Source organism: Monopterus albus, unplaced genomic scaffold, assembly GCF_001952655.1.
Source record: "Monopterus albus unplaced genomic scaffold, M_albus_1.0 scaffold735.1, whole genome shotgun sequence".
Lineage (NCBI taxonomy): Eukaryota > Metazoa > Chordata > Actinopteri > Synbranchiformes > Synbranchidae > Monopterus > Monopterus albus.
The window spans coordinates 4,647-13,654 of record NW_018128615.1 but is presented as its reverse complement, the minus strand read 5'-3'; the positions used below and the strand labels follow the sequence as shown (position 1 = coordinate 13,654).

Below are 9,008 nucleotides of genomic sequence, written 5' to 3'. Positions count from 1 at the left end.
AAAGCATTAGGCCCAATACACACAAGGATTATAAAAGTAGCGTCATCAGAACGTTGCATTTTACACAGCAACCAGGCCTGTTTAGTCACCTCAGCAATCATAGTCTGCACTCTCTGTGTCTGCTTGGTTTCCGGTTGACCTGAGTCTCCTCACTTTGACACACAAGCATTTTAAGGGTATAGGTTAAGACATTACAAAAATCAAGCTGATTAAACAATCTTTTAAAGCAGATTTGCAAATACATAACATAGCACTATATTATTTTATCAAGAATTTCTTTCTACAACCACTAATGGTGAGTTAAATACATTTGAACATACTATTTCTGTTGCACCGGGAGGGAATTACCATTAGCTAACTTTACTAGCTAGCCATCATTTAAGCTGCTTTTTTAAGCTGCAAATACCCCTACTGAATATGTTTGTGGATGGGTCAGGTGAGCGAATCTAACACACCCTCCCTGTAACATTCTTCCGTGACATGCGCTCTGCGCAGTTGGCGAGAGTTCGTTTGGACAGTTTGCAGCAGACAAAGTTGTGCGTGATTGAACATGTAAGTTTGTCTTTTTTGACTGTTGCTGTTGTGTTAATGATGTATGCATATATAACAGAACGTTATGTTGCATTATTTAATCACCTGTAATGTCGTAGTTTGTTTTGTAATGTGGACATATCACACGAGTTTACCATATTGTGGGCAAGAGCGTTTGCCTGACGTTTTATTTCTGTCTGTTATACAGAAACCACAACAATTGTCTGTGTCTTCATTTTGAATAAATCTGCAAAACTGAAATCCTGTTGCTGCAGTCTTTCTAACAGAAGATTTCGGCCAAACCTGTATACACCAGCATCATTCATAATATATATATACAGTATTTCACACTCTTATTTCAGGTTTCCACACTACCAGCTAACACACATGGGCTCCCAGGCACAGCCACTGCTAGCCTAACCACATCGCTGAGATCAGTAAGTAATGATTTTGGTTATGTTATGGTGACAAAAAAGCTGAACAAAAACCATCCAACCAATGTGTCCTGTTAGTTCTGCGCTCATGTCAGATTGTGATGGAGCCATGGATCAACTTTTTCAGAGACAGAAGAGTTATAGCTCTCTTTTGTCCACATTATGCATGATATTGTGCTTTGGTTTAATTACCAAGCCATGACACCATATTTTATCCTTGTCTTTCCCAAACTACATTACACACTGAAACAAGACTTGCTTTATGAACACTGGTTAAGTGAGTTTATGTTTATGTTAAACTTTGGTCATAGTGGGCTGATGTAGTTTGTAATATGAAACATATTAACTAGGAAGTGTCTGAACATTACATGACAGCCACAATGCATGTAAGCAGTTCATTACACTGATTAGAGTCACTACAAGTAAGAAACATATTCTCTGTGCTTGTTTTCAATACAGGTGCCTCTGCCATCCATCCCTGGACGTCTCATGGCTCGATCCAGACACATAAACAGAAGACATGTCAAAACATACACTAAGGAAGTTGTGTGTTTGCCTTTTTCACTGGAGTCATCTGTCTTTGTTATTCCCAGAGGGGAAAGTCGGACCAGATTAGCTCAAGCTGGCCTTATTGGAAAAATTTCTTTTCCTCTGAATGGACTGAAGACCAACTAAGAAATGAAATAACAGCTATTTTCAGACATGCATTCGGCTTATCAGAACGCCAGTTATTACCATTTCGGTTTTTGAGCACCATCAAGGGGTGTAAAAAACTGATGAAACCACAGGTCACCTCCAATTTTCCCTGGGGTGGTAAAGAAGTTGCCTCCATGTGTTCCAACTATTGTATGTACATCATGGCAGAAATGCAAGTTCCATCACAGGTGAGCATGCTTTTGCATTAATGTTGCAGATTAGAAGTTGTTGGCTTAACTAAAAATAATTATCACTACATAGTCTTCCTCTCTGCAATCAATAAGCCAAAATAATTTGTTATAAAATCACTAATATGTATGGTAAGTTAAGGTTTGTAAGGTAATTTTGGTTGCACTTTAATTATGTGCCAATGCACTAAAATATAAGTGTTAAACATACCCATGCAGTTAGTGCAAAAAGTTAATCTGGAGCCCATAGCTCAACCAAAAGACCACTTCTGAACACAGGATATAAACTATAACCTTTAACAATTACCCTCCATTGCTTTATTCTTGATAAGTTGCCTATTATGTACTTCCTACCCTTTTTATACAGAATTTGCTTGTGGAACTCTCTGATGACAGTGATTTTGAAATCCAAGCACCACAACTAAGGAGAGGTGGGTAAAAAGGAAAGAAATGTCTCTCTGTATAAACATTGCAAATACCAGGCCATCTAGGTTAGATCATTAGATCAGGTTAGAACTCAGTTGTATTCATGTTGTTAACAATTAATTAACCAATTTTCTTTATATAGCAAGACAGAGAAATGCCTCATCCATATCCCAGAGGGAACAATGTGAAAGGCAGCAGGGTGAAGAAGCCAGTCCTCCAGATGACATTGGGATGGAATTACATGAACAAGGAACAAATGAAGCTGCTACTCACTTCACAGATTTTATGTAGGATTGTGTTTATTCAGTTTTTCGTTTTTCCCTTTTCCTTTGATATTTCAGCTCCCATTTTATGGCAGAGAATTTATCTTTTATCTTGCATATTTTTAGTCCTATTTATGTTGATGAAGAAGAAGCCATTGCGGAAGCCATCAGACAAAGTCTTTCAGAAGAGGCAGGATCTTCATCCTTGCATGATTCAAGGTAATTTTACATGGCATATACAGTATACAGTAGACATAAACTGATCAGGCATAACATTATGACTGCCAACTGTCCCATATTAGCGAGACGTCCCGTATTTTGGACCTAATTGGTTTCTCCCATATGGGACCACCCTTATCCCGTTTTTTGACTGTTGCGTTGATCTAGCCACTGAGTGATATACAGCAACAGCAACACTGATTACTACACTTGAGAATGATCACCTCACTTGTCATCATCCAATCACAGCCCCCCTCACGCATCAGAGTATATTGGGAAAATGCGGCAATTACTCCAGGAAAAAAGAAAGAAGAACAATGTGTGACCCTCTTCGCATTCATGTAATTACTGTCTCCAGATGTTTGTGTAGTGGGACACAGAATGAAGTCGCTGAGGCTCAATCTGGTGCTACACATTTAATAAAAGGTTGCCTGCAAATACAAAATAATACACTTTATAAGTGTCGTTCTCTGTAGCTACACAGCATTTGGAGCCGCTTGTCCAACATAACCTCAAGTCTCATTTCCTGCTTGGAGTCACGCGACACCATCTCCACCAGTTTGCTTTTTGCAGTGTGCTACTGGCAATATCTCAAACCTGCAGTACAACCTGAAACTGATCTTATTCTAACTTTCTAACTGATAATGGTGCCAAATTTATATAACCAAACATTCCTACAACAGATAACTTGGGTCAAATGAATTACTGAACATATGTCCACGGGGAACATGGTTCATTTGTTAAAAAAGTTTGAAATATCCAATAAATTTCGTTCCACTTCATGATTGTGTCCCACTTGTTGTTGATTCTTCACAAAAAATTACAGTTTTATATCTTTATGTTTGAAGCCTGAAATGTGGCAAAAGGTCGCAAAGTTCAAGGGGGCCGAATACTTTCGCAAGGCACTGTATGTGTACAAATATATAAATTACGTGAATTTGATGAATCTGAAATGAAAAACTAAAATCTAAAATATTTTTAACAATAAACAATACCAAATAATATTATTCAAGTTTTATGTAACATTCAATAACAGTTTTATGTAACACTCAAACTTTTTAACTTGCTGTGCAAAACAATGCAAAACGGTGCAAAAACAGCAATAGAACTTCCAAACAAACTGTAAACAACATAGCCTAGGTAGCTAGCAGTGCTACACAAATTTTAATGCAACTATGCAAAATTGGACTGCTGTTTAGTTCAACAAACGTGGCAGGTTTTTCTTTAGGAACAAAAGTTGCTCCGCTTTTTGGCTGGAGAGACGGGTCCTCTTCTCATTAAGCACATGAGATGCTGCACTGAAGAGTCTCTCACTGTCTGTGTTGGTGCTTGGGGCAGATAAATACCTGCGTGCAACCCGTGCAAGTAATGGAAAGCGCTCTTTGCTGGAGCGCCAGTAGTCGAGTGGATTGTCGCTTATGGCAATGGGTCGTTCACCTAGGTAAGTGTCCTGTTGTAAGGCTGCGCTTGTTCCACCGCTGCGGATCGGGGCGCTTTTCTGTAGAATTTCGTCAAACATCTCGGAAAGTGAGGGAGTGTACGCCTCGGGGCGGGGCGGGGCATTTTTGGCGTGTTTTTTTATTTCGGCCCGAAATAAAAATGGCCTTTTCGGCCGAAAATTTTCGGTGGCCGAAATTTCGGTGCACCCCTACTATTATGACCTAATGGTTATGTCTGTTATTTCATAATCTTATGCCTGATCGGTATAGTATTTGTAGTGTACCTCAGTTGGACATCAGTTTGATTTTGGTGTGTTTGCTTCTGATCACTTATCTTGAAGATTTGCAAGAACCCTGTCCAAAGAAGAAATAACTGGAATTGTAAAAGCACACAGTGAGAGGGTTGTCACAGCAGCGTACAAGCCGATCTACATCAGTCGCAGGAATTTGTGGTCAACTGCCCTCTGTTAGTTCAGCAGAAAGAGAGCACCGACACACTGTACATGACCTTTGCCAGCGATGAAGACACCACAGAAGAAGCAGAAGACCTTGGAGGGCCCAGGAGGGAATTATTTCGTCTACTTGTAAAAGCTATCTACAAAGACAGTGGAGCTTTTGAAGGTGTTTTTTTTTCATGCTGCAAGTGTAAACATATGCACATAAATCAAAGTGTATGAAAAAATTTACGTTAATTAAATAGGTTACAATTATGAGACCACAATTAATAGGAGGTACTTTACCTTCACATATGCAGTACATCCCAGAAAACCACTATTACTATTTTTACCACATTATCTAATACAGCTCAAAGTTATTTGTTTTCTTTAAAATGTTTTTATACAGTATTTTCAAGTATAATATTTTTTGTATTAAATGTACTGCACAATGTTATTGTCCTTTTCTTCTAGAGTCTTCAAATGGCTTCATTCCAAGAATGAACATTTCTCATGTGCAAAATGGACTGTATCGCACTATTGGACAGATGATGGCTACTATCATGGTCCAGGGTGGTGAACCTCCAGCTCTTCTTTCCCCTCTTGTGGTGAATTACCTCCTGACAGGGCACTTTCAGGTTAATGTGACTCCAGAAGATGTAGCTGACATGGAGCTGAGAGAAGTCCTCAAGAAGGTATATTTTTAAGTTCTTTAGTGTCCCCAGCCAAATGATGGTCTTACTCTTTTGCACTGATGGTTCATTGATAATTTATTTGTTCCTTGAACACTTCTTGAACTCATTGTAAGAGCTATGAAATAAAGCAACTAATTAGCACCTACAGTTACACACAAATATCTTATAAAATACCTTTAAACTGAATATACTGAAGGAGTAAAGCAAAAAACAGATTAAAGCGTTAAACATAAGATCGCATAAGAGTAAGTTGCAGTACATTTAGGCTAACATTAGCTCCATTATATATTCCCATTTATACCCTGTTTATCAGTCCAGTTTTTTTTTAAAGTTAATCACACATTTGTAAACAAATTAAACTCTGGACCCCGGAGACTGAGGGCATCCCTGGATAAACAGTCAGGTACGCCACATGCTGCGTGCTCGCTCTCATGCATTCAGATCAGATGATGAGACGGAGTACAAAGCTACTAAGTACAGACTGAGGAAAGCCATCACAGCGGCCAAGAGGCACTACAGAGAGAAGCTGAATGGCTTCTATTCTACTGCTGACTCCGGACAAATGTGGCAAGGCCTGCAGCACATCACAGACTACAGGACCACCACCAGCATCATCAGCTCCACAGAAAGCCTGCCAGATGACCTCAACACCTTGTACACCCACTTTGAGACCTCCAGCCACAGCACAGAGAGGAGGCACACACACACAGAGACCACCCAACCTCCCACCTTCCCTCCACTAACTGTCTCACCAGGCCAGGTACGCACAGTCCTGAGGAAGATCGACCCCCGCAAAGCAGCAGGACTGGACAACATCCCTGGGAGGGCTCTCAGGGCATGTGCCAGTGAGCTGGCTGATGTTCTCACCACCATCTTCAACCTGTCCCTCAGCCAGAGCATCGTTTCCACCTACTTTAAGACCACAACCATCGTCCCCCTTCCCAAGAAGAGCCCAGTCACCTGCCTGAACAACTACTAATCAGTTTGTGATGTCCATCTGTGTGCCATACATAGTTTGGAAAAGGCACAGTGTATTGTTGCGGTTCTCCTGGACTCAACACCAGCAGCATCAACCCTTTTTACAGACTGTCTGAATCAACCTCTCTGCACAACGTTTTTAGAACGCAAATGTCCAATCAGCATAACTTCTCCTGCATTAGAATGTTCTGATTTGATTTCATTGATGGTTGCATCCAGTTCTTCATCAGAAATGTTGCAAAATTTTGTGTGCCTTATATTGTATTCCCGCATGAGATTGTATAATGTGGGCCGGGAGATCTGCAGAACTTCAGCCACTTTAGTAAGCGTTCCAAGCACCAGCAAACTCTGTGTCCTCTCTGGAGATGGAAGTATGTTCATGCTGTAGAGGGAGAAAGAAAAAAGGGCACTCACTGGTAGGTTGCTACTGTCATAATTCATTTTTCCATGCACACACAATATGATTTCCTAGTTAATGTTTCATATTACAAACTACATCAGCCCACTATGACCAAAGCTTAACATAAACATAAACTCACTTAACCAGTGTTCATAAAGTCTTGTTTCAGTGTGTAATGCAATTTGGGAAAGGCAAGGATAAAATATGGTGTCATGGCTTGGTAATTAAACCAAAGCACAATATCATGCATAATATGGACAAAGGAGAGCTATAATTCTTCTGTCTCTGAAAAAGTTGAAACCATGGCTCCATCACAATCTGACATGAGCACTGAACTAACAGGACACTCTTGTTTTTGTATTCAAGAGGCGTGCAATGCGTATCGAACAGACGTCAACTTTATTTCGTACTCCCCGAATCATATGTACAGCGTATCAACCATTTCTACATCTCACTCCCCGCTCTCCACACTTCCTGTCGTAAATCACTGTTGTAACCCTCTGGGTTTACGTGAACATTACATCCCCTTTCTTTTGAAATAAAACCAATCAAGAACATATGCATTTAGAGCATCATATAAACATATATGTAAGCTCTAATGTAGAAACTTGCTATGGCACTTTGGAATGAAGTTGGTAACATAACCGTGCATAACACAATATTTCCTCAAGTCTTCCATACCAGCATATACAGTATTTTCTCTGAGGGGCAGCGATCCACCTACACCCCAGATGACATACAAATTATAAATCAAGAATTGTTCTAGGTCGTACTGCTCGACCTGATCTGGTATGATATGATGTGGGCTGCGTCATCCTGCCTGCTGTAGGTTGTGATGGTACTTTACTTGGTGTGTGGTAAAACCATAGTTGTTGGTGTCTTCATCCTTACTATTCACAGGCTTGTCTGTGGTGATTTCCTCAGTCTCCACTTTCGTGCTGAGGAGGTGTCTGCGGTTTCTTCGATACACCTGACCATCCGAAGTACGCAAACTTTGAAACTTAAAGAGGCTAATTTGAAATTTTTTTGTTCAAGAGTCAATGTTTAATACTTGAGTCCAGGACTCAGGTTGACTGGAGTCCAGGTTTTTAGGATTCATGATTCAATCAATCAATCAAATTTTATTTGTATAGCGCCAAATCACAACAAAAGTCATCTCAGGACACTTTACAAAGTAGGGTCTAGACCTTACAGTTATCACTATTATTACATAGGGAAAACCCAACAAATCCCCCTTGAGCAAGCACTTGGTGACAGTGGGGAGGATTCAACATGGACTTGAGCATTGATGAATTTGACTTAGACTCAAGCACTGTATGTATTTGGTTGAGCACTGTGCTGTATCGAGCACACTTCCATCAACGCCTACACTCCACCTTTTTATAAATTATTTTTATGTATCAAATTACCGAGCAATATCAAATCAAATCAAATTTTATTTGTATAGCGCCAAATCACAACAAAAGTCATCTCAGGACACTTTATAAAGTAAGGTCTAGACCTTATCTGTTATCAATATTATTACATAGGGAAAACCCAACAAATCCCCCTTGAGCAAGCACTTGGTGACAGTGGGGAGAAAAAAACTCCCTTTAACGGAAGAAATCTTCGACAGACCCCGACTCTTGGTGGGCGGCCTTCTGCCTCGACTGGTTGGGGGGAGTGGATAGAGGAGAGAGCAAAGAAGAAAAGCAACAAGACACAACAAACAAACAACCCAATGTACAGTAACATACGTGGTGCATACAGGGCTGCACCCCGCCCCCAGGCTGGACGCTCGGACCACATTTCTTTGTTCCTGTATCCAGCTTATAGACAAAGACTGAAACAAACAAACCCTGTCACCAAACAAATTAAACTCTGGACCCCAGAGGCTGAAGGCATCCTGCAGGACTGTTTCGCCCAGACAGACTGGGATTTGTTTAAAGCTGCAGCCACCTCAGAGGACCTTTCTGTCAGTATACAGGACTATGCTGAGTATGTGACCGGGTACATTAGTACCTGTATTGACAACATTGTGCCCACCATACAAGTCAGTAGGTTCCCCAACCAGAAGCCCTGGATAAACAGTCAGGTACGCCACATGCTGCGTGCTCGCTCTCATGCATTCAGATCAGGCAATGAGATGGAGTACAAAGCTACGAAGTACAGACTGGGGAAATCCATCACAGCGGCCAAGAGGCAGTACAGAGAGAAGCTGAATGGCTTCTATTCTACTGCTGACTCCGGACGGATGTGGCAAGGCCTGCAGCACATCACAGACTACAGGACCACCACCAGCATCATCAGCTCCACAGACAGCCTG

General features: G+C 40.8%; 1 long non-coding RNA gene across 3 annotated transcripts in view; it reads left to right on the top strand.

Annotated features, from left to right (window-relative positions):
• Positions 1 to 9,008, top strand: part of LOC109953533 (uncharacterized) — a 19,926-nt gene that overhangs the window by 6,278 nt on the left and 4,640 nt on the right. For all 3 annotated transcript variants that reach the window (XR_002273920.1, XR_002273919.1, XR_002273918.1), the window contains exons 2-8: positions 894 to 968; positions 1,425 to 1,849; positions 2,217 to 2,280; positions 2,418 to 2,562; positions 2,665 to 2,757; positions 4,538 to 4,817; positions 5,105 to 5,325. This is a non-coding gene — a long non-coding RNA (uncharacterized LOC109953533). The remainder of the gene's footprint in view (positions 1 to 893; positions 969 to 1,424; positions 1,850 to 2,216; positions 2,281 to 2,417; positions 2,563 to 2,664; positions 2,758 to 4,537; positions 4,818 to 5,104; positions 5,326 to 9,008) is intronic.